The sequence below is a fragment of the Arvicanthis niloticus genome, chromosome 6, assembly GCF_011762505.2.
Source record: "Arvicanthis niloticus isolate mArvNil1 chromosome 6, mArvNil1.pat.X, whole genome shotgun sequence".
Lineage (NCBI taxonomy): Eukaryota > Metazoa > Chordata > Mammalia > Rodentia > Muridae > Arvicanthis > Arvicanthis niloticus.
This window is the reverse complement of record NC_047663.1, coordinates 104,600,050-104,627,429: the sequence shown is the minus strand read 5'-3', so window position 1 is coordinate 104,627,429 and position 27,380 is coordinate 104,600,050. Positions and strand designations below refer to the sequence as shown.

At 39.6% G+C, this 27,380-nt stretch overlaps 1 long non-coding RNA gene across 1 annotated transcript; it reads left to right on the top strand.

Annotated features, from left to right (window-relative positions):
* The first annotated feature begins 7,266 nt into the window (after positions 1-7,266).
* LOC143442550 (uncharacterized) lies at positions 7,267-26,616 on the top strand. Its single transcript, XR_013110798.1, has 3 exons — positions 7,267-7,383; positions 23,769-23,844; positions 25,925-26,616. It is a non-coding gene; the product is annotated as an uncharacterized LOC143442550 (long non-coding RNA).
* Positions 26,617-27,380: the final 764 nt, after the last annotated feature.

The window sequence follows — 27,380 nt, the reverse complement described above, 5'->3', positions numbered from 1 at the left end:
TTCAAGCAAAAATTTTAAAGGTTTCTTTTCTCCCTAACAGTCTTCCTAACAAGAACACCTATAGCAACAATGTCTGTGCTTCTCAACCAAAAATTTTCTTGTTTTTTGTTTAAACTTCCACAGGTTAAATCAACATGCTGATCACCAGTTTCAGCTTTTAATTAACAACTAGTTTCTTTTTACAGACAAACTGTTGCTGCCTACCCCAGATACATAACTAACATGATGTTTTTCTTCCTCAGCCATCCAAAGCAGACTCAAAGGTGCCTTCTAAGACTAAATTTCCTCAAACACCTTTGCTTTTCCAGGATCTTAACGACAGACCATAAGGTGCTTGTTCCCAAGCGATTTAATGCTCAATATCCAGCCTTTACAGACATCTCCCTGCCAGAGATGCTGCTTCCCTGCTGTGATTATCCTACAGGTATACCCACAGATCCAACAGAGTCCACGCCACCCTCTGGAACCAAGCTGCCAAGCTGAAACCAAGCTGGAACCAAGATGCCAAGCTGCTTTCTACCAGCCACCTCATCTGACTGCAGACTCCAGAGACATCCTGAGATCCAGAGACAGTGCCACCTCCTGGAACCTGCCAATCTGCCTTCTTCCATGTCTGACTGAAGACCCCAGAACATGCTGAGATCCAGAGACCCACACCAGACTCCAGAGATACACGCCAGAACCCAGAGATGCTCACTACAGAACAGAGATCCAGACCTTCCAGCTGCAGATGAACTCTTTTGCCAAAGTCACATAGCTAAAGTTACATGTTAGTGAGGAAAACATAATGTCTATTTAAATTAATCAGATGTTATTACCCTCAAACTGTACCACCTGTGTTCAATTGTTTCAATTATCCCTTGCCTTCCTAACCCCCACTCCCAGCTCCCCTTACCCTTTGGCTTAATTGTGCCACACCCTATGGCTTTCATAGTGTTTTATTTTAACCCCCTCATCCAAAATTTTCACTGAAGAGTGAGATTTGGACCATAAAGAGGTGATTTGGTCTCCCCGGTAGAGCTCTGGGTTTGAGATAGCCGGGGACCCAACAGGACATTGCCTGTCAGGGATGGCATATATCCCCGTGCTCCCAGATTCCAGACTACTCCATGTGGTCCACATATCTCATTAACATAGAGTTGCCCCTCCTTTTAAAAAGAAAAGAGAGTGGGATGTTGGGCCTAACAGAAGGTCTAATCTCCATTCCACCTTCACTCTTCAGTCACATACACAGGTGGAGGGCATGAACAGGCCCTAGAGAGATTTACATACTAATGAGGTACCTGAAGGCCAGAGGTGGAGCCAATTAAACATTCCTCCCCAGCCCTTCCCCCCTCCTCTCCTCCCCTTTTAACTCAGGCCCACCCTGGGTTTTAGGGGGTATGCATCCAGATCCATCACCATCTGCCATGTGAATAAACTGATTTTGGAAACCCAAGGACTTCCTCGTGTGTTGGGGCTGCACCACCATGAGGAACCATGAAGAGCCGGGGAGAGGCTTTTAGTTAATGAGCAGCTGAGCCCAACTTCCAGCTGGAGGAACCCAGAGCTTTCCCAGCCGACTAGACTACCCACAGCATGGTGGGAGGAACTCTGGGATCCCCAGTCTTAGTTTTTCCTTACAGGACTAAAATCAGTTTTGCTTTCAGGGGAGCCCTACTACTCTTTCTTGTGAAAAAATGTATTATGACTAATTTTATCAGCTCTTCTCATTATTCTGGTACTTATATCGTAGTCAGACAACCTCCATCTGTACTTTTGCCAGTTAATCTTAGCCAACCATGGTATGATGAAGTGAGTGTTCGTACTGAGGAAGAAATTACTAATGCTCTTACTAGACCCGAATGATTTATTGATGCTTTAATTTTGACCATTACTTGACTTATTAGTATTAGAGGATTTGTTACTGCATGCACAACTGCCTTAGTACAACAGATACATACTGCTAACATGTTAATCAACTTCCAAGAACATTTCTTTGGCCTTGACTACACAGGAACAGACAGATAGACAACTGCAAGATAAGGTTAATGCTCTGGAGGAAACAGTCCTATCAATAGGAAATCAAATTCAAAATGTAAAGTTAGATTTACCACATCTTGCCATCCAAACTTTAGATTTGTGTTATTTTTCTTCCCTGTAACTTCTCAAAGGTTACATGCTTTCAAGTTCAGGCTAATCTTCAAGACATATGCAATCATTCTGATTTCTCTACAGATTTACAGACCTTACATGGTCATATTACTGTGATTAGTCATGCTAAACTGCAATCTCTCTCAGCTTCAGCAGTGGCAGGAAGATTTATGAACTCCTTAAAATCCTTTGAAACAGGAAAAAAAAACTTCTGGTCATTTTTTATTAATTTGAGCATTATTCTAGCCATTGTGCTCATTCTCATCCTTCTTCCAGTCATCCTGTGACTACTGAAAAGCTCTCTTAAATCTCCTCAGTGTGATTTCCAGACATCTAACTTTAAAAAAAAAAAAAAAAAAAAAAAAAAAAAAAAAAACCACAAAGTGGGGAGATGAAGTGTACTGTATAACAATTACTGCTGCTTGACAAATTCCAGCATGCTGACATCACGGATCAGAATCCTCCAGTTTCCTTTCACTTTCATCTGTGACGATTCTCATGATGTGTTATGGGAGTTTCCTTGTGCTTTTTCCCTTTGGGAGGTTTTGTATGGGCTTTGGTAGAGGATCTGAATGTGTACAATGGAAGTCTCTCTTATCAAAGTAATTCTTTGGAAAAAGTCTCCACCAACGTGGAATCATACAGTGTGATAACTCTGCCTATTCCTATACAAGAATCCCCTTAGTGTCCCCTGTTGGCACCAAGCGTAGAGAAGTTAAAGATTTACTAACTGAAAGATGGTGCCAGAAACTCTTTGAGTGTACCCGGACCCAAGGATGAAAGCACACTTGAGAGAAACAATGGGCCTAGACCCAGAGTCTGAGGATTTGGCAGCTGAGGGCAAGAGTTAATACATATATAATTATGCCCACTATTGATTTCCTAGGTATGTGACTTATAGTATGAATGGCAAGATCTGATATGCCCCATGATGAGCAGATTCTGTTAAGTTAGATTGGCTTGAACTCCCTCTGCCATATATAGAACCATACATCGAAGAAATTAGAATGGTATAACATAATGAAAGAAGAGTAATATATCAGGAACTTCCCTTTAGGGATCACACAAGGAGAAAAGTCCCATATTGGAAGACTAAGGCACAAAGGAACAGAATTAGGAAACAGTTCAATGCTTATTATGCTATATGGTACAAGCACTGCATCATGCCCCTTGAAGAATTAAAATTGCTCTTATAGGTTTGTTTCTCAGGACTCAATATCTGGCACCTCCACCATAAAGGCTGACCAGAGAGGCTGAAAGCATGCAGGAAAATATGTAAAGGGGTACCTCCTGGGGTTGCTGAACCTTAGAAAACAATAGGGTCTTAGATATTTGCTGAACTTATTGCTTTTGTCCAAAGGAAAATACTATAATAAAGTTGATTATCTCTTTCATTCTGGATGTTGAAAAACAGAATTAAAATAGGTTAAAATCAATCAATCTGTGAAAAGATCATATATTTCTTGGAATTATTAAGTTTGTTTTCAATATTACCTGTGGCTAAGCTACCATGCAAATGCAGAGAATAATAGGGGTAGCCTTGCCTTCCTGTCCGGGCTGAGCACCAAGCAGATCCCGGGCAGGTTCCTCCCATCTCCTGTTCCCTGAGGTTGAATATTTCCATTCATTCTTCTGGCCCTCAGGACTTTGCTCCTGTCTCAGCACCTCTGCCCCCTCCATGCCTGATCATGTTCCCCTTTTCCTCTCCCTTTTCCCCTCGCACCCAGATTCCTCCCTCCCTCTGCCTCTTGTGATTATTTTCTTCTCCCTCCTAAGTGGCCCATCCTCACTTGGGCCATTCTGCTTGTTAACCTTCTTGAATTATGTGGATTATATCCTAGGTATTCTGTACTTTTATGGTTAATATCCATTTATTAGTAAGTATATACCATTCGTCTTTTCTTGAGTCAGAGGAACCTCTAGACAGTACCAGAGACCTGGGAGGTGAGAGAATCTTAGGAGTCAATGGGGGTGACTTTAGCCAAAATGTCCAACAATGGGGAGAGGGAATCCAGAGTCCAGCTCCAGCAGATAGACAGGGCCTTAAGTGGGAGGTCAGGGTTACTAACCCACAGTCAAAATTTCTGACCCAGAACTGTTTCTGTCTAAAAGAACTGCAGGGATGAAATGGAGAAGAGCTTGAGGGAAAGGCAGTTCAGTGACTGGCCCAAGTTGGGATCCAGCTCAAGGGGAGGCTCTAAGGCCTGACACTATTGCTGATGCTATGGTGTACTTACAGAGAGGAGACTAGCATGGATGTCCTTTGAGAGGCCCAACAAGCGGTTGACTGATACAGACACAGATACTTACACCCAGCCATTGTACTGGTCAGGGACCACTGTGGTTGAATTAGGGAAGACTGGAAGAAGCTGAGGAGGATGGTGACCCCATAGGAAGACCAGTAGTTTCACCTAACCTGGACCCCTGATATCTCTAAGACACTGAGCCACCAACCAAGCAGCATAGATGAGCTGGTCCGAGGTCCCTGACACATGCATAGCAGAGGATTGCCAGGTCTGGCCTCAGGGGGAGAAAGTGTGCCTAACCTTCAAGAGCCTTGAGGTCCCAGAGAGTGGGGAGGCCTGGCAGTGGGGGTGGGGGAGGAGAACATCCTCTTGGAGGCAGGGGCAAGAAGAACAGGAACAGAATGAGGAACTGTGGGAGGAAGTACCAATGGGGGGGCCAACGGCTGGACTGTAAAAAAAATAAAAGTAATAAAACAAAACAACAAAAATATCCCCTCGCCCCAAAAAACCCCACATAGTGTGATAAGTTAGTCTGCTTACTCTTACACAAGAATTCCCTTTGTGCCTTCATCTTGATTGTACCAACAATAGAGAGATAAAGATTTATTAACTGAAAGATGGTTCCAGAAACTCTTAGGTAATTTTTATGAAAGAAAGCATTTAGTTGGGGCTTGCTTATAGTTTCAGAGACTTAGTCCATTATCATCATGGTGGGAAGCATGGCAGCGTGCAGACAGACATGGTGAGAGAGAGAAATTTACTATAATAAGGTCAGACCTCCTAATAGAACCACAACCTGGTGACCAAGTATTCAAATCTATGAGCCTTTGGGAGCCATTCTCATTCAAACCACCATACATATACACAATAACAATGGCCTTAGCAGGCTGTATGTATATGTTAATGTGTGTGTGTGTGTGTGTGTGTGTGTGTGTGTGTGTTAGTATCTGTGTTATCAATAATAAAAGAAAATGAGGTTTTTGATTTGAAAGTGAGGGGTCAATGGAGGAGATATTAAAGTGATGGCATGGAATTGGATAGAGGGATTAAAGGAAAGGTGGGAGTGTTATAATTTTATTTTAATGAAAATATGAAAAATTACATGTTAGTCTATTTTTAAAAACCTTTGCATGTATATCATTTTACCAGCTTTATGTTGTCAAAATTTATATTAACTATGTAGAATAGTTTTATATTTTGTTTCATGTACAAAGGATGAAAATTAGAATTTATACAGATACAGTACCATAGTTATATCTCAAGCTCCTTTCTATTTTTATTTTTTAATCTTGATCTATGATCTCCCCAAATTTTCCAGGCTAGTCTTGAATTTATGATCCTCCTCCAGGAGTTAAGATTTCAAGTGTGTTCCATCATACCTAGCTTCTTATGTAAACTTTGAGTACATTAATAAAAACTATGAAAATAATGTGGTAAATTTGAATGAATAACTAACAAAATTCACACAGTAATTGCTACAATGAAAGTATTATTTATGGGTAAGATCAAGCATAGGAAGAAATATAAAATATCATGTATTATATCATGATTGACTTTAAACCTAACTTTATAATCTCTTGTAGATTTTTTACTTAAGATCAAGTGCAAACCTCATATTATGGTTTCCAAAATATTTTAGGCTAAGAAATAACATATTTAGGATGATCATACTGGAAACAGGGTAGAGAAGAGAGTAAAAAAGATGGGGTAAGAACAGAAAGATCATTACAATGACACAATTCAATAGGACCTACTGACACCCCAACCCACCCCAAAACTGTATGTAAGATCCCATCCAGAAGGAATAAAGGTGTGTGAGAATGATTCCATTGTCTGAGAGTGTCTGCCATAAGAACTGTAACACTGTCACTGAAGAGAACTGCTCTCCCACTGCTTGTGCCCTTTCTCCTTCACTTAAATCCTCCTACCTGGCCTGGTCAGAGATCTCTGTGAATAGCCTCCAGTACACAGGACTACAGAAGACAGAATATCAGGCATTAAATTGATGATGAAAGAAACGGATACATTGATCAACAAAATGTTAAATCTAAAATGTTGCTATCACAAATCCTCCAAGAAGACTGAAATACCATGAAAAGACAAAAATCTAAAAATAATATGAATAGAAGGAGAAGATTCCTAGCTCAAAGGCCCAGGAAATATTTTCAACAAAATCATAGAAGAAAATTTGCCTAACCTAAAATGAGGGAAGAGGTAGGGAAAAAGAGAAGAAGAGAAGAAAAATGGAAAGAGAAAAGGAGAAAGGGGAAGGCAATGAGGGGAGAAAGGGAAGAGTCATGAATGAGATGTTTAAAAGGAAGGTTTTTAAACTCTAAGACAAGAAAGAAAGAAAGAAAGAAAGAAAGAAAGAGAGAAAGAAAGAAAGAAAGAAAGAGAAAGAAAGAAAGAAAGAAAGAAAGAGAAAGAAAGAAAGAAAGAAAGAAAGAAAGAAAGAAAGGAAGGAAGGAAGGAGAACAGGAGAGGAGAAAAGGGAGGAGAGGGGAGGAGAGGATGGAGACCATTCAAACTAATTCACTTCCTTGGAGTTAGATCTTATCACTACTATGTATCTTGTTAGTCCCTTCAAAACTCTACTGCACATACTTCCACTTGAGTTACTTAGATTTCCTGTGATATAATTTGCATTGAATATTTTATGTTAAAAGATAATGGAGGATGAGGGTATGATTCAGAGATAGAATTCTTTCTTCATGTCTCTGTGGCCCTGAGCTTAATTCTTTAACACCAAACAACTAACTGACAAATGAACAAATGAATTAACTAACACAGAATTGGGACAATCTCCAGATGTTAACTTGCACTTGCATGTGATTCTTCATGCTCTTCTAGTACTAACTTCTTTTATTTTTTCTAAAATTATAGTTCAAATAGCTTCATAGTAGAGCAGTTGATTCAATAAAAAGAGGAAGAAGAGAAGGAGGAAGTTGTCAAGCAGAAGCAAAGAAAAAGAAAGATGAGGAAAGAAAGAAAGAAAGAAGAATAGGTAAGTCCTTTGCTAGTGCTTTTCTGTTTGTATTGTTCAAGAGATTCATGTTGGTAAATGCAAAATGTTTGCATGTTCTTCCTTAAGCCTGCTTCTTTAAAAAATGCTTCAAAGTATAATGTCTTTAGAGTATAATATAGTCACATTATCTTCTTCCCCTTTCTCCTTCCACACCTTTCCATGTACTACCTTGTTATCCTTCAAATCCTTGACCTCATTTTTTCTTTGCCATTACATGACTATATATGCACATGTGTGTAGTCCTAAACACAGGAATACAACCTGATTGGTGCATATAATATTATTTGTATGTATATAATATTATTTGTATGTATATGGTATATATATACATATATATCACAACTCTTTTTATTAATTATTTATTTACTTTATACCTTCATTGCAGCATTCCTTCCTCTCTTCTCAGTCTCCCTCTCTCACCTCCCTTTCACCCACCCACTCATCCCTTTATCCTCAGAGAACGGGAGGCCTTTCAGGTATATCAAACTTTCTTGCCATATCAAGTTGTACCCAAGTCTCAGGATTCATTTCAAAATAAAATTTAAGGGCAAGGTCAGCACAGGAGGCAAAGCAACCAACAGTTTGATGTTATATTAATTCTCCTTGAAATGTCAGAAGCTATAACCATGAAACCTCATCAATATGTTGCCTCAGCATTATCTGAACTACAACACCCAAGTTAGTCTGTCTGTCTGTCTGTCTGTCTGTCTTTTTTCTGTCTTACTTTCTTCCTTCCTTCTTTTCTCTTTTTCTTTCTTTCTTTTTAAAAAATTTATTACAGTTTGATTTTTTTTTCTCCTCCCCCTCCTCCCATTTTCCTCCCTCTCCTAAACCCCCTTCTCTTCAGAGAAGGGGAGGCCTCCTAAGAATATTAATCTGCCTTGGCATACCAAGTTGTAGTCGGACTAACTGTATCTTCTCCTACTGAGTTTAGACAAGGCAGTCCAACTAAGGGAAAGGGGTCGAAAGGCAGGCAGCAGAGGCAATGACAGCCCTGCTCTAGTTATTAGGTTAGTCCATATGAAGACCAAGCTGCACATCTGTTACATATATGTAGGAGGCCTAAGTCCATCCCATACACGCTCTTTGGTTAGTACTTCAGTCTTAGTGAGCTCCTATGAGCCTAGGTTAATTGATTCTGTAGGTTTTCTTGTGTTGTCCTTGACCTTTCTGGCTCCTTCAATCCTTCTTTCCCCTCTTCCATAAGATTCCCTGAGCTCCTCCTAATGTTTGTCTGTGGGTCTCTGCATCTGTTTCCATCAGCTGCTGGATGAAGCCTCTCAGAGAACAGCTATGCTAGGTTCCTGTCTTCAAGTATAGCAGAATATCATTAATAGTATCAGGGGTGGGCTCTCTCTTATGACATGGGTCTGAAGTTGTGCCAGTCATTGATTGACTGAACTGTATTATGTATATGTGCTTGTGTACATGCATGTGCATGCATGCGTTATCACGCGCGCGCACACACACACACACACACACAGACACACACAAACACATACTCCCACAAGACTCCTATACAGATGAACAGCTGGCATTCTTTCTTTTTTCAAGACTAAGTTTTAGCTTTTGTAGATAAACAATCTTAGATAAATTTTATAAGACTGACTTTATCTTTGGCCTAGAAGTCATGGCTCAGTCTCTGTGTTAATTGTAGCAGATTTTTTTTTTCTGTCCAATCACTTTAAATATTAATACAACAAGAAGCCTATGACTAGGTAAAGAAAAGGGAGGTGGAGTGAAGAGTTTCAGAGATGGGGATGGAGAAGAAGGAGGGGAGGAGAAGAAGAAAAATGGAGGATGAACAGAATGATTCAGATTCTGTGTGGCTTTAAATAGCCACAGGTAGCTATAATATAATATAGGGAAAGAATAATTGGGATAACTTGTCTAATCTAGGTGGGCAGTTTGTATTGATAATGACTTATCAATTGACTCTGAAATTATCGTGTGAGCATCTTGTGAATTGAGAATTTATTGATATATAAATCTGACTGATTAATTATAAGCTTCAAGAGTTTTGATTTACTGGGTTAAGGGGATTTGTGACCACTGACTACAGGGGTGGATGGCTGAGAAGGAATTAGCAGCTCTGAGGCTCTGAGGCAAGTGAACCAGAGCTAGGAAGATGGATGTAGGGAGCCGACAGAAGGCGGCTATCATCCTTGCAGCCATCTTGAGCCATATACTCTGACAAGAGACTTGTTTGATTATAATAGCCTACAATAGCTGAGCACACTCTGGTAACATCTTGTTTTAGATACCCAGGATTTTCCCTTGGTGTGTGAGACTTAAAGGTGTGTGACTTAAGGGCATGACTTAGAGATCAGATTTAGAGACAAGACCTAAGGGTATGACTTAAAGGCGTGACTTAAAGGTGTGGCTTAGAAGTGAGACATATAAAAGGTGAGAGGCAGACAGAAGAAATTATTATTAGGTATTAAGCACTTGGCACTTGGAGGAAGAACTTGGAATTAGGTAGAAGGCACTTGAGATTAGACACTTGTACTTGGGTGAGACTCAAGACTAGAACTTGGAACTGGAAACTTGAAACTTGGAGGCACTAGGGACTAGGAACTAGGGTCTAGGAACTCAAGACTTGGGACTTGGACTAGGAAGAGAGACTAAAGAATAAACAGTATTGAACCACACTCTGTCTGGTCTCCATTCTTCATGTCCATCCTTACTCTCTCTCTTGCTGAACCCTACCCGAAGACCGGAGCAACTTGGGGCAGTTCGGGCTCTAACAATTTAGTCCCCAAGGCTTTTGGCAGTGCGGGTTCCAACATTGATAGAGCGGTCCCTGACATTTTGGCCTCCAAGCATGGGGCAGCTTGGGCTGCGGCAAGTGGATGCACTGGGGCTAGCCGTGAAGGCAGTGAAACTGGACAGCCAGAGCAGAGAGTAGCTGGGCATACCATGGGAACTTGCCATTCTTTTCTAATTTTTCCTGCAACAGTTAGCTACTTTAGGTATTGTGATAAAATACTTAGTAATAAACAACTTCAGTGAGAAGAGTTTATTTTGTCTTATGTTTGAGGTGATTTAGTCCAACATGTCATTGAAAGCAAGGTGACAAGGATGGGAGGTGACTCATCACACTGCATAAGTAGTCAGGAAGTAAGGTCAACAAAGGCTGAGCCAGTGTATAAATCCTCAAGGCCCATCTTCACTGACATTTGTCTTCCAGGAAGGTTCTACCTCTTTGTAAATATGGTCAATAGACAGTTACCACATATTCTATCACTTGACACTCTGGGGACATTCATATTCAAATCACTACAGACTCATTGTTAAGGGAGGAACCTGCAAAGGTTTGTCATCCCTCTATACCTCCATTCCCTGGGGAACTCCACAGATTCTCAAAGTGGACCCAAACGTCCCCTATCACTCTATTCCTTTGTGTTAGTCACCAATAAGCAGAGTCATTCTTTACCTAGGAACCTGATGACCACACTAGCCTGGAAGTAAGATAGATGATTTTTACTCTCCTTCTTGTTCTTCATTGTAAATCTCTTAGATTCATCCCAGCATGGTAGCAGACTACTTTCAGTGGTCTGCCCTCCTCTGATTCCACTCCTTGGGGACTCTGGAAAACCTTACGTAGACATAGCTTTCCTCATTCCTGTGCTTTCTTTCTGGCCCCACTTCTTCTTATGTTTAGTTTAAAATTATTTTATCATTTTATTTATTTATTTATTTATTTATTTATTTATTTATTTTACTTATTTACTTTACATTCTGCTCACTGACCCCCTTCTGGTCACCCCCTCACACAATCCTTCCCCTTTCCCCTCTCCCCTTCTCTTCTGGGCAGGCAGGGGTCCCTCCTGGGTATCCCCTCACCCTGGTACTTCAAATTTCTATGAGGTTAGGTGCTTCCTCTTCCACTGAAGCCAGACAAGGTGGCCCAGCTAGTAGGACATAGTCCACGCACAGGCAACAGCTTTTGGGATGGCTCCTACTCCAGTTATTCAGAAACCACATGAAGATCAAGCTGTACATCTGCCACATATGAGTAGCAATGCCTAGTTCCAGTCTGTGAATGTTCTTTGGTTGGTGTTTCAGACTCTGAGAGTCCCAAGGGTCCAGGTATACTGACTCTGTTTGTCTTCCTGTGTAGTCCTATCCCCTGTGGGACCCATAATCCTTCCTCCTATTCTTCTGTCAAGCTCCATCCAGTGTTTCGGTGTGGGTGTGTATGTTTGTCTCAGTCAGCTGCCAGGTGGAGCCTCTCAGAGGACAACATGGTCCTGTTTGCAAGCATAACAGAGTATCATTAATAGTTTTAAGGATTGGTGCTTGCCCATGGGATGGGTCTTACGTTGGGCTGGTTATTGGTTGGCTATTCTGTCAGTCTCTGCTCACTCCCTTATACCTGAATTACTTATAGATAGGATAAAAGTGTTGTGGATGGGTTGATTTCTCTATCACTGGGGTTCCTGCCTGGATACAGGAGGTAGCCTCTTCAGTTTCCATATTCCCAATATAGTGAGTCACAGCTAAGGTCATTCCCGTTGATTCCTGGGTACCTTTCTTGTCCCAGGCCATGTTTTGTTCAGAACCCACTTTTAATCCATCTGCATTCCTTCCTGTCAGCCCCTATACCTAGAAACACATTCTACCCAGGATACCTATAGACACCCATAGTAGGACTCAGAAGGACACCCTACCAAGCAACATACAGCCACCACATTCTCCTCAGATTCAGATAGAGCAACAGAAATCAAATAATGGAACACCCACCCAAAAAAGAAAAGAGCAGATACTAACACATAGGATTACAATCATCCCAAACATAGCAGCAGAAGGAATTCATTTTATGAGGCTACATTTACTCTGATACCTTGAGACCTAAACCACATAAAGACCCAATGAAAATAAATTACAGACTAATTTTTCTTATAACTATAAATTTGGAAATTCTCCATAAAAGAGTTGCAAACCAAATACAAGAACACATACCAAATAGCAGCCATCAACTATGATCAATTAAATTGATCTCAGAGATGCAGGGATGTTTCAATACATGTAAATTGATAAATGTAATTTAACATAGCACAGATGGAAAGATAAACACCACGTGTTCATTAAATGCAGAACAGGCCACTGGCAAAATACAACATCACTTTATGATAGAAGTCCTGAAGAGAATAAGGACACAGAGCATGTATCTCAATATAATAAAGGCAATTTTCAGCAAGCTCACAGTCAACATCAACCTAAATGGAGAGAAAGTCAAAGCAATTCCACTAAAATCAGACACAAGCCAAGGTTGTCCATGCTCTCCATACCTTTTCAATATAGGACCTAAAACTCCTAACTATAGGGCAGTAAGACAGCTGAAAGGCAATGGGAAAGAAGAAATCAAAGTACCTTTATTTGCAGGTGATATGAATGTATAAAAAAATAAGACTAAAAACTCCACCAGGAAACTTCTGCAGCTAATAAACACTTTCAGCAAAGTAGCAGGACGTGATTATAAAATTAGTCATCATGAAAATGCAAATCAAAATAACTCTGAAATTTTACCTTTCACCCATCAGAATGGCTAAGATTAAAAAAACAAAAGAAAACAAAACAACCCCCCAAAAGCAAAAAAAAAAAAAACAAAACAAAACCTCAGACAGTACATATCGGTGAGGCTGTGGAGCAAGGAGAGCACCCCTTCACTGCTGGTGGGAGTTCAAACTTATACAACCACTCTGAAAATCAATTTGGCAGTTTCTCAGATTGGGAATAGTTCTACCTCAAGACCCAGCTATATCACTCCTGAGAATATACCAAAAAGATACAATAAGAATACTAGTTCAACTGTGTTCATCACAGTTTTATTTATAATGGCCAGAAACTGGAACCAATGTAAATAGAGGCCTCTCAACTGAAAAATGGATACAGAAAATATGGTATATCTACACAGTGGAATACTACTCAGCCAACAAAAACAAGGACATCATGAATTTTGCAGCAAATGGATGGAACTTGATAATATCATCCTGAGTGAGGTGACTCAGACACAAAAGGACATGCATGTATGTATTCACTTACGAGTGGATATTGGTCATAAGTTATAGGATAAACATGCTATAAGCAACAGACCCAAAGAAGCCAAATAACAAGAAGGGTTGTCTTAGTTCAGGTTTTACTGTTGTGAACAGACACTATGACCAAGGCAACTCTTATAAGGACAATATTTAACGGAGGCTGGCTTATAGGTTCAGAGGTTTAGTCCGTTATCATGAAGGTGGGAATGCGGCAGCATCAAGGCAAGCATGGTACAAGAGAAGATGAGATATCTACATCTTGTTCTGAAGGCAAACAGGAGAAGACTGGCTTCTAGGCAGCTAGGACAAGGGTCTTAAAGCCTACTCCCACAGTGACACACCTACTCCAACAAGGCTACACCTACTCCAACCAGGCCACACCTCCTAATAGTGGCACTTCCTGGGCAAAGTACATATAAACCATTACATTCTACTCCTGGTCCCCATAGGCTTGTTCAAACAAATGAGTCTATGGGGGCATACATAGCCATAGCATAATAAAAAATTACATTCAATCCCACTTCCAATGTCCCATAGTCTATAGCAGTATCAACAATGTTAAAAGTCCAAAGTTCAAAGTCTCTTCTAAGATTCATCCAATCACTTAACTTCAATCTCTAAAGCAAGACAGGAATCCAGCTGGGCAAACTCCAAACTCTGCATTTGCATGTCTGATACCAAAGCAGTCTTCAACTCTAAAACTTCCTTTTCATCTTTGTTGACTGCAACATCTTTCTCTCAGGCTGTTCCACTCTCTATTAGCAGCTTTCCTCGGCAGGTATCCCATGGCTCTGGCATCTCAAACATCTTGAGGTCTCTGAGGCAACATCAACATTACAGCTTCTTGTTTCAATGTGTGAGATCCACACATGGTCCTCTGGACTCCTTTCAAGGGCTTCGGTCACTTCTCCAGCTCTGCCCTCTGTAGCACTCTAGGGTCTGATTGACTCCCATCTGCTACTGCTGCTCTTCCTGATGATCTTCCTGTGGTACTGGCATCTCTAATATCCTGGGATCTTCCGTTGTAACTAGGCTTTACCAATAGTCTCTTATAGGCTTTCTATATGGTGATAAACCTCAACTTCTTTGCATGACTCCTTCAGTCCTGACCTGTTAACTGCAAGTGAGGCTGAACCTGAAAGACCCTCACAAGGGGACCCCGACTCAAGTCCGGATAAGCGCGCATCCAATGACACACGAAGACCTTCTTGATGCAAAAGCAGAGGAGGTTTAATAGCGAGGGCCCTAGGATGGAACTGTATCTCACGAAGGAGAAAGCAAGTTCGATGAAGAACCCAGAAGGCAAGGGGTATTTATGGGCAGGGATTGGGGAAGGTGGGGAATTCCAACGTGGTTACATGTGATTGGTTAGCAATTAACTCATACAGGCAGGATGTTGAATTGGCAAGCTGTCTAGTTATTTTTAACTACGCGCCAGTACATGTCCAGACATGTCCTTGTGACTGTGAAGTTTTGGACTTTCCCAGAAGGGTGGGAAAGGAAAAACACCAGATGGCCCATTACTCACTTGGACATGTTTAGACTTGTCTAGGGCATGTCCCTTTGTTTTCAGTCATCCTGTTCCTGGCAGGCCTGAGAGTTGTTATTCTAACTATTTTTATCAAAACATAGGTGGTCCTTTGCTGACTATGAATTTCTAAAATTACTTCAATATGCTTCAATATGGGTGTTTTAAAATTTTGTTCTCACAAACCTTTACCAAGGGCCCCCCTGACCTCTCAACAGTGCCAAGCCTCAGCTACTCTCCATGATCCTTTTATACATTCAACACCACTACCACCTGGGTGATTCTTAAACATACCAAGTTCAGCTGCAGTATGAGGTACATCCTTGGCTACCTTTGGAACATAGCTTCTTTGTACTTTCAGAAGACACTTCCTGGAAGATTTCACCTCAGTGATACTTGTCTCTTTTTAACCACAGCTAACTTCTTAAAGTGTCAACTGTCCCAGCAGTCCCTTTAATTCTTGACTCTAAAGCCAGTGTCACATGGTGGAAGCTGCTGAGCTCTGCTGCTTGCTGGGGCTGGAGCATGCTTCCCTCATTCTATTACATTATCACCAGCTTTCTGTTTTCCAACTCCTCCACTGCCTAAGCTTGGCTGACCTGGAACTTGCTCTGTAGATTGACCTTGAACTCAAGAGATCTGCATGGCTCTGTCTCCTCAATGCTGGGATTAAAGGTGTGTACCACCATACCTGGACTTAAACTTTTCTTCACCTAGAACCTGCTCTGTCCCAGAATGCCCTTGAACTCAGAGATCTGCTTGTCTTTGCCTCCTGGAATTAAAGTTTGTATTACCAGGCTTAGACCTAAACTTAGCTGAGTGAAATCTTGCCCCAAGGTCATCACTCACTTTATTCAATTTAATATCCTTGAACACAGGATTCTACTCCATTTCATTTCCTGGTGCCCCTTTAATACTCAAGTCATATATTTTATATTTTTCCTTTCTAAGTTTGCTCTCCTTGTTCAAACTGTTCTTTATAAGAATGAACTTCAGTAACCACACAACAGAATTTATACCAGGCTGTTTTGAGACTTCCTTTGTCAAAGCAATTAATCTAAATCTGTTCACCTTAGCTTCAGGCAGACTCTTTGTACATGGGTAAAAACCAGCCACATTCTTCACCAAAATATCACAAAACAGTGTCTAGGTTACATACTGAAATTCTTTTCCACAGAAATATCTTCGTCCAGGTCTGCACAGTTCAAATCATTCTCAGCAACAAAGGCTTCCACATTTCTACTAGGAAGGCTGATTAAGCCCCACTTAAAGCATTCACTGCTTTCCAAATCCAAAGTCCCCAAATCCACATTCTTCCAAACAGAAGCATAATCAGGCCTATCACAGCAATACCCCAGGCCATGGTAACCAACTTTTTAGTTAGGGTTTTACTGCTGTGAACAGACACCATGACCAAGACAACTCTTACCTGGACAACATTTAATTGGGGCTGACTTACAGGTTCAGTGCACTATCATTAAGATAGGAGCATGGCAGCATCCAGACAGGCATGTTATAGGATTAGCTAAGACTTCTACATCTTGTTCTTATGACAAACAGAAGACACCTCGCACAAGGGTCTTAAAGCCCACTCCCACAGTGACACACCTACTCCAACAAGGCCACACTAACAAGGCTATATCTCCTAATAGTACTGAGCCAAGCATATACAAATTATTACAAGGGTCCAAGGGAGGATGATTGACTCTTTCTCAGAAAGAGAAAACAAAATAAATATAGAAGTGAACTAACTGGGTGGCAGAGTGGGTAGGGAGGGCATCCAGGAATAGGGTGCATAGGGAGAGATCATATGTATGGAGGGCAGGGGAAAGAGAAGGGAGGTTGGCAGGGGTGGGTGGGTGGGCAATTTCTAGGATGTTCCAGAGATCTTAGATGAGGAGAGATTCCAGAGGGTTTCTGGGAGTAACTGTACCTTACACTCCTAACACTGGGGAATATGGATCCTGATGTGGACACTTTCTGTAGCCAGGCATGATTCCCAGTGGAGGGTTAAGTACATCAACCTATCCACAAAACCTTCAACCCAACATTTGTCCTACCTACAAGATGTTCAGGGACAAAGATTGAGCAGAGACTGAAGGAATAGCCAACCAATGACTATCCTAAATTGAGACTCATCCCATGGGCAAAAACCAATCCCTGTCATTATTAATGATACTCTGTTTTGTTTGTAGACACTGGTGTAGCATAATCTGTCCTCTGAGAGGCTTCCAGCAGCCAATGGAAAGAGATAGAGAGACTCACACCCAAACATTGGATGGATTTCGAAGAGTCATCTCTTCCCTTTTCTTCCTTAAACTCTCTGGCCTTTCCCCATAGCTCACCAGGTACTTTTGATATCTCTTTAAAAATCTCTTCTCTATTTCTTTTACTGATCTTTTAATTCAGATCTCACAGTTTCTGACTCAGTGATCATTTGATCATATTCTCTTAAAGTCATTGTTAATAGTGAATAGGAGGAGGGGCCAATGGGAAGTCATTGGAATTAGATAAAGTCAGGTAGGTGGGATCCCCTTGGATCGTATTTGTAGCTTTATGTGAAGAGAGGGAAGGGTTTGAGCTGATATTCTTGTTTTGTGTGATCATTAGATACCCTCTGCTGTGTTATGAGACTGTGAGAAGACCTCTCCAAATGGCAGATTTTCTCATTTCAAAACAGGAGAGTTAAGGAAATAACTTTCCTTTGGAAGCAGAAAACAGACTAAAGAGTGGGATGAACAAATAAGCTAAAAAATATTTCCTCTGCCTCTAGATTGCTCCTCTGCAAATCACTCCATATATTTCAGAGACTTCTAAAATAATGGATACTGACAGCATCACATACCAGACCCCTTCAGGAAAAAAAAAAAAAAAGAAAGAAAGAAAGAAAGAGAGAGGGGAAAGAACTTGAATAAAACATACATACAGAGTTTGAGAAATCAGACCTTGTGCATCCTAGTCAATCTTCTCTTCTCGTCACCATTCCTAACATGCAGTCCAAGCCCACTTGTAGCTTCTGTTGTAAGCCAGCTCTACTGAATGCTTCCATGAAAAGCAAAATGGAGAAAATGTCCATTTCATTCACAACTCCAGTTTTGGCTATTTTAAGTCTAAAATTTAGTATTGCCCTTAAGATGTAGGAAATTAAAAATATAACAGATTTCTCCATATTTTCAATTTCAGTCTAAATAAATTCAGTTAGGTTTCTTTGTGAATGCTAAAATAATCTGGGCTCACTTCCTCTTTAAATTGATTATAAATTTTGATGCTCTTAAGTATAAGTGCAGACTAATCTAGAGGATTCAGTAAAATTTTCTTTCTTAAGCAAATTTAAATGAATTACCTAACAGAAATAACTGCTTTGCTCCTCAGATTGTTCAAAGCCAGACAAATGTAATCAAATATAACATTGAGATTTTTCACTTGCCATCAACCTTTGTATCAACTCATTTCACTGCTTTGGGCTTGATACGCAGGATAGTCTTCACTCGGGTTGAATAACTTCCAGACTCTGAGCTCAAGCTTATAGAAAGCTTTTGCCTTTTATAATCTAGAAGACGAGGGCACTCATATCAGTCACAGAAGTTTCTGGCAAAAGAAACCAAAGTCCCCATTAAACTGACAAAGGAGCCAGGTGTTTAGACTGCCCCTCAATTTAGCTTTCTACTAGTATATAAGTGGCGTCGCTCTAAAAGCACAATCTATTCCCTGCCCAGATTATTTTAGCATTCACAATGAAACCTAACTGGATTCATTTAGACCGAAATTGAAAATATAGAGAAATCTGATATATCCCTGGCAGCTTTTCAGTCTCCCACAGGAGGCACTTTAGCCCAGGGAAAGAAAAAATCTCTAAATAAAAATATAAACAGAGAAGATTCATTATTGTTGTTAATCAATGGGGAAGGTCTCATGGGTGAGATATCCATAAAATCTGTACATTTCAGGCATTCCAACTATCCCCTTGATTTTTAATACCTTATTTATCACAAGGAAAGGATGAGATTTCTTATCTGAGGGACAAAACCCTTTGTAATGCTCAGGTATTCTGTCTTAGAGACAAAGAAGTCAATTTCTAGTTACTTTCTAAGAAAAGATACAAAGAACACTGATAAGAATCTAAGAAAAGATCATTTGAAAATGCAGACTTCTATGTTGTCAACTCTCAGACCCAGGCTAAAAGAATGTACTTATCAGATTGATATTTCTTTTCTCATTTAAGAAGATGTACTCTTTTCCACATTCTAATAGCATAAGCCCAATTCAAGCCCATTATCTTGGGTGAGAATTATCTTCTTTCATTCAGGCTCTGCTTCTGAGGTGACGTCCATTGATCATCCTTCAGTGGAACTGCCACATGTACTTAATAATCACAATCTGTTTCAGTTACCAAAGTGCACAGAGGAAGGCAAGCCAAATGAGAAGCAGCCTGACCATCCTACTTCATCTTCCTTCAGTCTTTGTAGAGGAAACAACAGATAGGATTATGTTTCACATAAGTATTTTAATATATTATGTTTATAATTACAAGATTTAAAATCCAAGTCCAGTATCTGTTTAATTCACTGGTTTATTTACAGAGGCGGTTTGAAGGATGTGAAAAAAAATTCGTGTTCTTTTCTTATTAGATAATTTTTACCAACACTTTCTGTCTTCAGATATATAAATTTAACTAACCTTAAAATATGTTCATTTCTTCACTTCTTGTTCCCCACTCCTATTCTTCTAGTAAAGATTTATTAGCTTCCATTGTGTTCCAGATACTATACCAAAAGGTTTGTGTGAATTATTTAAAAATAAATCATTTTTATGATGATGGTTGATCAAGGTACTGGCCATATTTGTCTTTACAGGTCTGGATACCTCAGGATTTTTTTTTTTTTCTAGTTCCACTGATTTTGTCTGCAAATTTCATGATGCAATATTTTTTTAATGGCTGAGTAGCAAACACTTCATTGTGTAAATGGATCACATTTTCTTTATCCATTCTTCTTTTGAGGGAATCTATGTTGTTTTCAATTTATGGCTATTAATGGAGAGAGCAGTAATTGAGTAAATGAATGAGTGAATGAAAATAATGAATGAGTGGATGAAAATCTAACAACTAAGATAAAGGTTAACAACTGAATTGTCATTAATACCTGCTGGGAGAGGGGAAGGGAGTTTTCTCCAGTGGAGTGACACTATGTATGTCAACCATCTAGGAAGGTCCCATGTGAAGGAATAGCTGACCATCAAATAATGGACTTCACAGGGTTTGTTTGTTTGTTGTTTTTGGTTTTGGTTGTGTGTGTATTCTTTTATTTGGTTATAGTTTGGTGATTTTTTGTTGTTGTTGTATTGGATTTTTGTTTGTATTTCAAGAAACAACTTAGAGTTGGGAGGTTGGGAAGAAAAAGAGGATCCAGAAGGACCTGGGAGAGGGGAAGAATACAATAAAATATGTTTAATTTACAAGTTGTTTTAAGTAACAAAAATTATAATAATAAACCATTTTTGTGAATTCCAGATGTTATTATATACTGTCTCCACATATTAATGTTTCTTCCATTATTTACATTTAAGTAAAATTAAATATTAGAAATAAATCCCTTTATAAAACTTTTAAATTTTATTTTTTTACTTATTTACTTTACATCCTGCTCACTGCCCACTTCTAGTCAGCCCCCAACAATCCTTCTCCCTTCTCCTTCTCCATCTCCTCTGAGTAGGTGGACGACCCCTTGGCATCCCCTTCACCTTAGCACTTAAAGTGTGTGAGGTTAGGTGCTTTTTTCCCATTGAGGCCAGACAAGGCAGCCCAGCTGGAAGAAAATATCCCACATACAGGCAACAGCTTTTGGGATAGCCCCTGCTACATATATGCGAAGAGGCCTAGTTCCAGCCTGTGTATGTTCTTTGATTGGTCAGTCAGTCTCTGAGAGACCCAAAGGGTCCAGATTAATTGACTCTGTTGGTCTTCCTGTGGAGTTCCTGTTTCTTTCTGTGGAGTTGTTATTCCTTCAGGACCCAGCAATCCTTCCTCCTACTCTTCCATCAGAGTCTCCAATCTTCCTCTACTGTTTGGCTGTGAGTGTCTGCATCTGTCTGAGTCAACTCTGGACTGTAGGGTTCAGGAGTCTGATGAAAATGAAGGAGAGGTGGTGAGAGAATCAGAAATAATCTCTTCTATAGGGCAATTTCCTGTTTGGTTTTTGTGTTCTGGTTGAGTCAGACTTAGTCTGAATAATTTAGAAGACTGACTAAAAATTGTACCTAGTAAGCTTAAATTTGTGACATCATTAGGTAAAGCCTAATCAACCACTTAGTCTACATATGGGCTGTATCTGTTTTTGTGCCATTACCATAGTGCTTTTATTACTCTGTCTGAAATACATCTTGAAATTGGGCATGATAATTTTTCTAGAATGGTTCTTTTTGCTTTGGAGTTGGCTCTCTAGACAAGCTAAGGAATTAATTTTATTGATGTATAATTAAAGTCTAAGTATATCCATTTGACTTATGTTATTTAATGAATTTTCACAAATGCATATATGTAGAATCACTTTCATCAAAAGTAAGATATGAATATTTTCATTATTCTTCAAAAATCCCTTGGTCTTATAAAAGTCAAGCTATCTTAACTCTCCAACTTCTAGCCATAAGCAGCCACTGAATTGTTTTCTGTTCCCACAGATTATTTGGACTATAAATTATAGTTCTAGAAGTCATATAACTTTTCAGTTTTAGACTTACTTTAATTTATTTATTTTGTCTGTATGAGTGTTTGCCTAAATGTATGTCTATGCTAGAAGATGCTACCATATTCCCTTTGTCATTACATGCTTGGAAGCCACAATATTGGTACTGACTCTGGATCCTCTGGAAAAGAAGCCAGTGTTTTTAAACACTGAGCCACATAGCTCCTAGTAGCCGCCATTTATACCCTGTATATTCTTTTGTTTCTGATTGTTTTCAATTATCTTTGATTCTTTTAAGATTTATTTATGCTCTTAATTTTCTATAAAGTGGTACTGGATTCCATCTGAAGGGCATATTACACTTTTTTAAAAGATAATAACTTGGTGTAATTGTTCCTTGTTTTAAAATTTTTGCCTTGTTTTAATATTTGTACAAATCTTCTATAAAGATATATACACATCTGTGTGTGGATACATCATGGATTTTTAGAAAGAAGAAATTTAGAAAGAATATTCAAGTGCTTTTAATTAAAAATATCAGAGGGAAAAGATGGGTGATTAAAATGAATAAAAGCGAATTAAAATAAGATAAGACTAAGTTTAGGATAAAAGGTAATACTGACAACTGTAGCAATTTATTACTACATTTTAAACAACTAGCTTATAAAACTGATGTTAAGATAGCAGGGATAACAATACACCAAAAGACAAAGTATTATGGGTCAACTAATTATTCAGACTAAACAGTTTCTTGTAATCATACAAACTAGTAAGTCATTTAAAAATAATAATAAAAAAAATAATTTTGTCTTAGACAGCGTTGGATTTGGATTCATAGTCTATTTTTACTATGTGATTTTTCAACACAGTTCTTTAACTTTCTGCAAGTTTTTCTTTTTCCTTTTATACTTTTTAAAAAATGCAAAGTGAAGACAATTTCCATATTATTCATCTAATGCCAAAGAGGTAAAATATACACAAAAAGAGTATAAATTATATGCAGGCAGCTAAATATTCTCAACCTGTAGTAAAAAAAGCCAAACTATAAATTTATTGTATTCATTTTATTTCCATTTTAAGCCTTGTATAAAGACACTATTTCCAAATTACCTCATCTTATTAAACTTTTATCTGGTCTATTTGACAAGAAATTGAAGCCAAGCAAGGTTGAGCCTTTGATGAAAGCAGAAAAAATAAGGTCTGGATCATATTTATGAGGTCTTGTCAAAGCATGAGCCTGCAGCAGCATTAATAACATTTACTGTCTTTAGAGAGCTCTCTGCACGTAGAAGAGACCAACGACAATGTATGCCAAAGACTGACTTCTTGACACTCACCTCAGATTCTACCACTTGTCTGAAATGTTCATAAAAGTTCCAGAGAGCAAGAATTTTTATTTAAAAAAAATTTATTCTTCTCTCATATATTACATCCCAACCACTTTTCCCTCCTTAGTTTTTTCCCAGTCCCTCCTCCTCACTTCCCCTCTTCTCCAGATCCACTCCTTTGCTATTGCTCTTCAGAAAAGGTCAGGCCTCCCAAGAACATCCACCAAACATGGTACCTCAATCTGTAGTAAGACTACTTACATCCCCTCATATAAAGGCTGAATGAGGCAATCTAATAGGAGGAAAATGTCCCCAAAGCAGGCAAAAGAATCAGAGATAGTCTCTGTTCCCACTGGTAGGTCTTCTACAAGACCACCAAGCTACACATCTGTAACGTATATGTAGAGGAAAGACCTAGGTCAGACTCATACAAGCTCCCCAATTGTTTACAGTCTCTGGAAGCCCTGTAAGCACTGATTACTTGACAGTTGAATCTGTGGGGTCTTTTGTGGTATACTTGACCCCTCTGGCTCCTACAGTCCTTCCTCATCTTCTTCAGGGTCCCCCAAACTTCACCTAATATTTGGCTGTGGGTCTCTGTATTGGCTCCCATCAGTTGCTGAATGAAACCACTGTGATGGCAATTATGCTAGGCTCTAGTCTATAAAAGTATAGCAGAGTATCATTAGGGATAATTTCAGTGAAATAATAATAATAATAATAATAATAATAATAATAATAATAATAATAAATATTTTGCCTGTGGTGTTTGGTTCTATTCTAGGTCTCTGGGCTATCCAACCTCTGGATCCTGGTCCTCTAGAAACTCCAGACTGCTTCTTATATTTAACAGAGAGGAGGTACTATGGAACTTTATAATTTACCTTTCCCTTACCTCTGTATTCCAATAACATGTTTTTGCTGGCCTCATTGAAGATTTCTGAGTTTAATTTCACTTTCAAAAAAGTATATGGTTTCTTTCCAAAACACAGAGTCAGTTTACAAGCAAGGGCTATTGTGTAAGTCAGGGACAGTACCAAGAAAATGAGTATGAACTATGGAGATTTACTATGTTGGATTAAACAATATCATCAATGAAGTGCAACAATGGCTTTTCCATAGTTTTACAATTATTCATAATTATATACTAAAAGCCTTGACACATTAGGTTTCTCCTGTGGGAAGAACTTCCTTTTCAAATGGGACTCCATAAAGCACACAAGGTACTTTTCATTCCTGGATACTATCAGGTCCAACAAGCCAAAAAGCATTTATCAAATTCTTATTATGTGCCAAACTGTATTAATGCTGAGAAAACAAAGGATACAATGGCAAACTGTAACCTTATAATGTTCACTAAGCAACAGATACAATCAATTGTAATAAGTATTATAAAAGCAGTATGTTCATAAAATAGATTCATTTTAATTAAAGGAATAGAAATTTTGTTGGCAAGGATATTTTAAAATAATGGGTATAAGTTTCACCAGAGAAATAGCTTTAGAAGAGGACAGAGGGTCAGATAAAGAAAGCAGTTTTAAAGATCCATAGCAGGTAGCTAAATTTTTGCTGCAAGCTGAAGTCATGAAATTGAACTGGGAACAGTTGACTCCCAAACCTGTATCCAGTAAGTCATTAGAGATCTAACCTACTCACTCTTCCTAGCATTTTATCCATATTTGTTGAGAGCTTTGTGGACAATGATTTGTTATTTTCTCTTCTGGGCCTGCTAGGGGCCTACAGAATATGGTATTTTGGCTCCTCAAATGTAGAAATGCAAGCTACTGCCTGTATCTTAGTTCTCTTCTCTGAATGGAAAAGAACAGAGGAAAGAGTCCATTTTTCGAGTTCTGTGCAAGCACAAACAGATCTGTATATCACAAAGAGTCATGGAGGCTAATGGGAAAATTATCTCATCAGAACAACACTCAGACGGAGGCAGAAGCACTGGAGTTTCAGTCTCTCTCACCTGGAAAACTATCCATCAAAGTCTTTTTCTGTCCTTCTGCCTTCCAAGGAGAATACAAACTCTTACTCTGAGAAACTCCCATGTGGGTAGACTTCAGGAAGCAAGAGATATATCAGGTACTGTAGAAGCAGCAGAAGAAACAGAGTCTGCACTCCCATTTTTTCTGCCTGTGAGAGGTCAAGGACTGAGGACTTCTAAGCAAGTGTTAAGAAAGAAAGGAAACAGACTTTTCACACACACAAACCCTCTTACACACAGCCATAAGCACACATACATTCACATATACACAGGCATATACACCTAGAAACAAACATTTGCACCATAGAACACTATATACATATAGCATAGACTTATACCACATACATTTCTATGTATACAGTTCCACCACATAAGCTTATGATGTACATTCATACTACATATACATACATACATAGTTTGTAAATATTCATAAATATGCATATCTACCCATAAAAATGTCATATATCCCAGTGTCCGTAATTTTTAATCTCATGTCTGTTGTTGATGGTGTACTTCATAAGTTCTTACATGTTTTCCTTTAGTTAACAATTGAGTTTTTCTTTTTTGCTTATTCCTTGAAATGAAATTTGTAGGACCATGAAAGGTAGCCTGGTACCCAGCTGAGCTAAGGCTTGAAACCCTGTTCCCAGGCACCAGGCACCAGGCCCATGTCACTAGCTGCAGCCCTCCATAGATTTGTGGCCATTAGTCACATAAGGGCAATGCCCCAAGCTCCTCCACATGTAGAGGATATAGGTAGGTTCAAGCCAGATCTCCATTTTAAATGAGGTACCTAATGGCCTGGAGGGCTTAGCTTTCCTTTCCCAGACACTTCTCCCTGCAAAAGGAATTTAACCTCAGGCCTACATTGAGAAGTGGGATATAGTTTTACTCATCCTCTTTCTGCCATGACAATAAATGCCTTAAAACCATGGACTGCCTTTTTTCATCAGGACCCACCATGGAGAACCATGAAGACATGGAGAAGGCCTTGGAATACAGCGCCACCATCTGATCTTCTGTAGGTCTCTCTGTGCTTCCAGCCACTGCTGTCGCCACGCCAAAGTTCAAGCCCACTGATCCAAGGACTATCCCCGCAGAACCAGCCAGAGCTCCCCCCTTTTCTTCTGGCCCCAGGATAGATACAGCCTGTGGGCCCCTGCTCCATTCTCAGCTCTTCCAAGACTCCTAGCAGGGCTCCCAGCAGCCTCTGGGTGTCCAAAAGCCTGAGAACCAGACAACTCCAGCCTCTTTGCAGGCCCGGGGACCCCTGACCTATCTCTGACTGTCCTGCACCTCAGACTGTGTTTTCCCACCCCTGGAGCGGTATCCTGGGGCTTCCCTAGGACCCAACAACACCTGCCTGGCGACAGTGTGGGATAAGTGCGGTAAACTCCCAGCGTCCTGCCTCCCTGGAGGCCATGCCCTGTGGCAGAGCGAACTGGGATCCCAACAACCCTACACAGATCTGCTAGGCAAGATGTGTCAGCTAGTACAATAGTGTCAAGACTAATTATGGGGTTAACTAACTGCTTACTTAACTGGATTTGGGGCCTGCTTCATGAGAGGGATTTTATGCCTGAGGCTGTAAACATGCTCAAAACCCTTCGATTGGGAAATCACAGGCCCTAAGGGGAATAACTTACAGATGCTATTTTTCTAAATGGTCATTTGATCAAATCTCCCTATGAGTACTTATATTTATATCTAGAGATTTGTGGCCTCCTAGCCTTATCTAGAGAAATTTCTTAGTGCAATAGTTAGTGGTAAACTCAGAGATAGAATATTATTCAAATTACTGAAAATAAGCAACACTTAATGTTCATCCTTCAGCGAGATATCTGTGTTAACCCTATTCCCCAAGACTCAAGAGAAATTGCAGAAGAGGAGGCAGAAAGAAGTTTTTCTCAGGGATCTTGGGAGCACAAAGTCGTTGGAGCCGTAGCACTAGGGAAACCAGAAATGTTAAACACACAGGGCTGTCCCTTCAACAAAGAGAAGCATAACTTGCTTTATGCTCAAATACTATGAACTGAGGTGGCTAACATCCTAGGTAACCCCTACACTATTTGTAGGTCAATGCCATACCTAGTTCTCCAAAGCTCCCACAAGAGGAAACAGAGGATAAATTATAGCTGGTCTTACTGAAAGTCAGGAGAGTTCCTGTGCCTAACTAAGCACCAGCCTAGCCTTGAACAGTCACTATGAACAAAGGTGACTGTAAACCTGGTACCAAGGCAGTAAGATTCATAATCTGAAATGAGCTCTTTGTGTTCTTCAGAAATCATGTTACTAATCATGTTACTCTATATGACTTTTCTGTTTCTCACAAATCGCCACTTCCTTTCACACATTACAGTTGGCTGATCTTTTGTCATACTTTATTGAGAAAATACAAACAACTGTTGA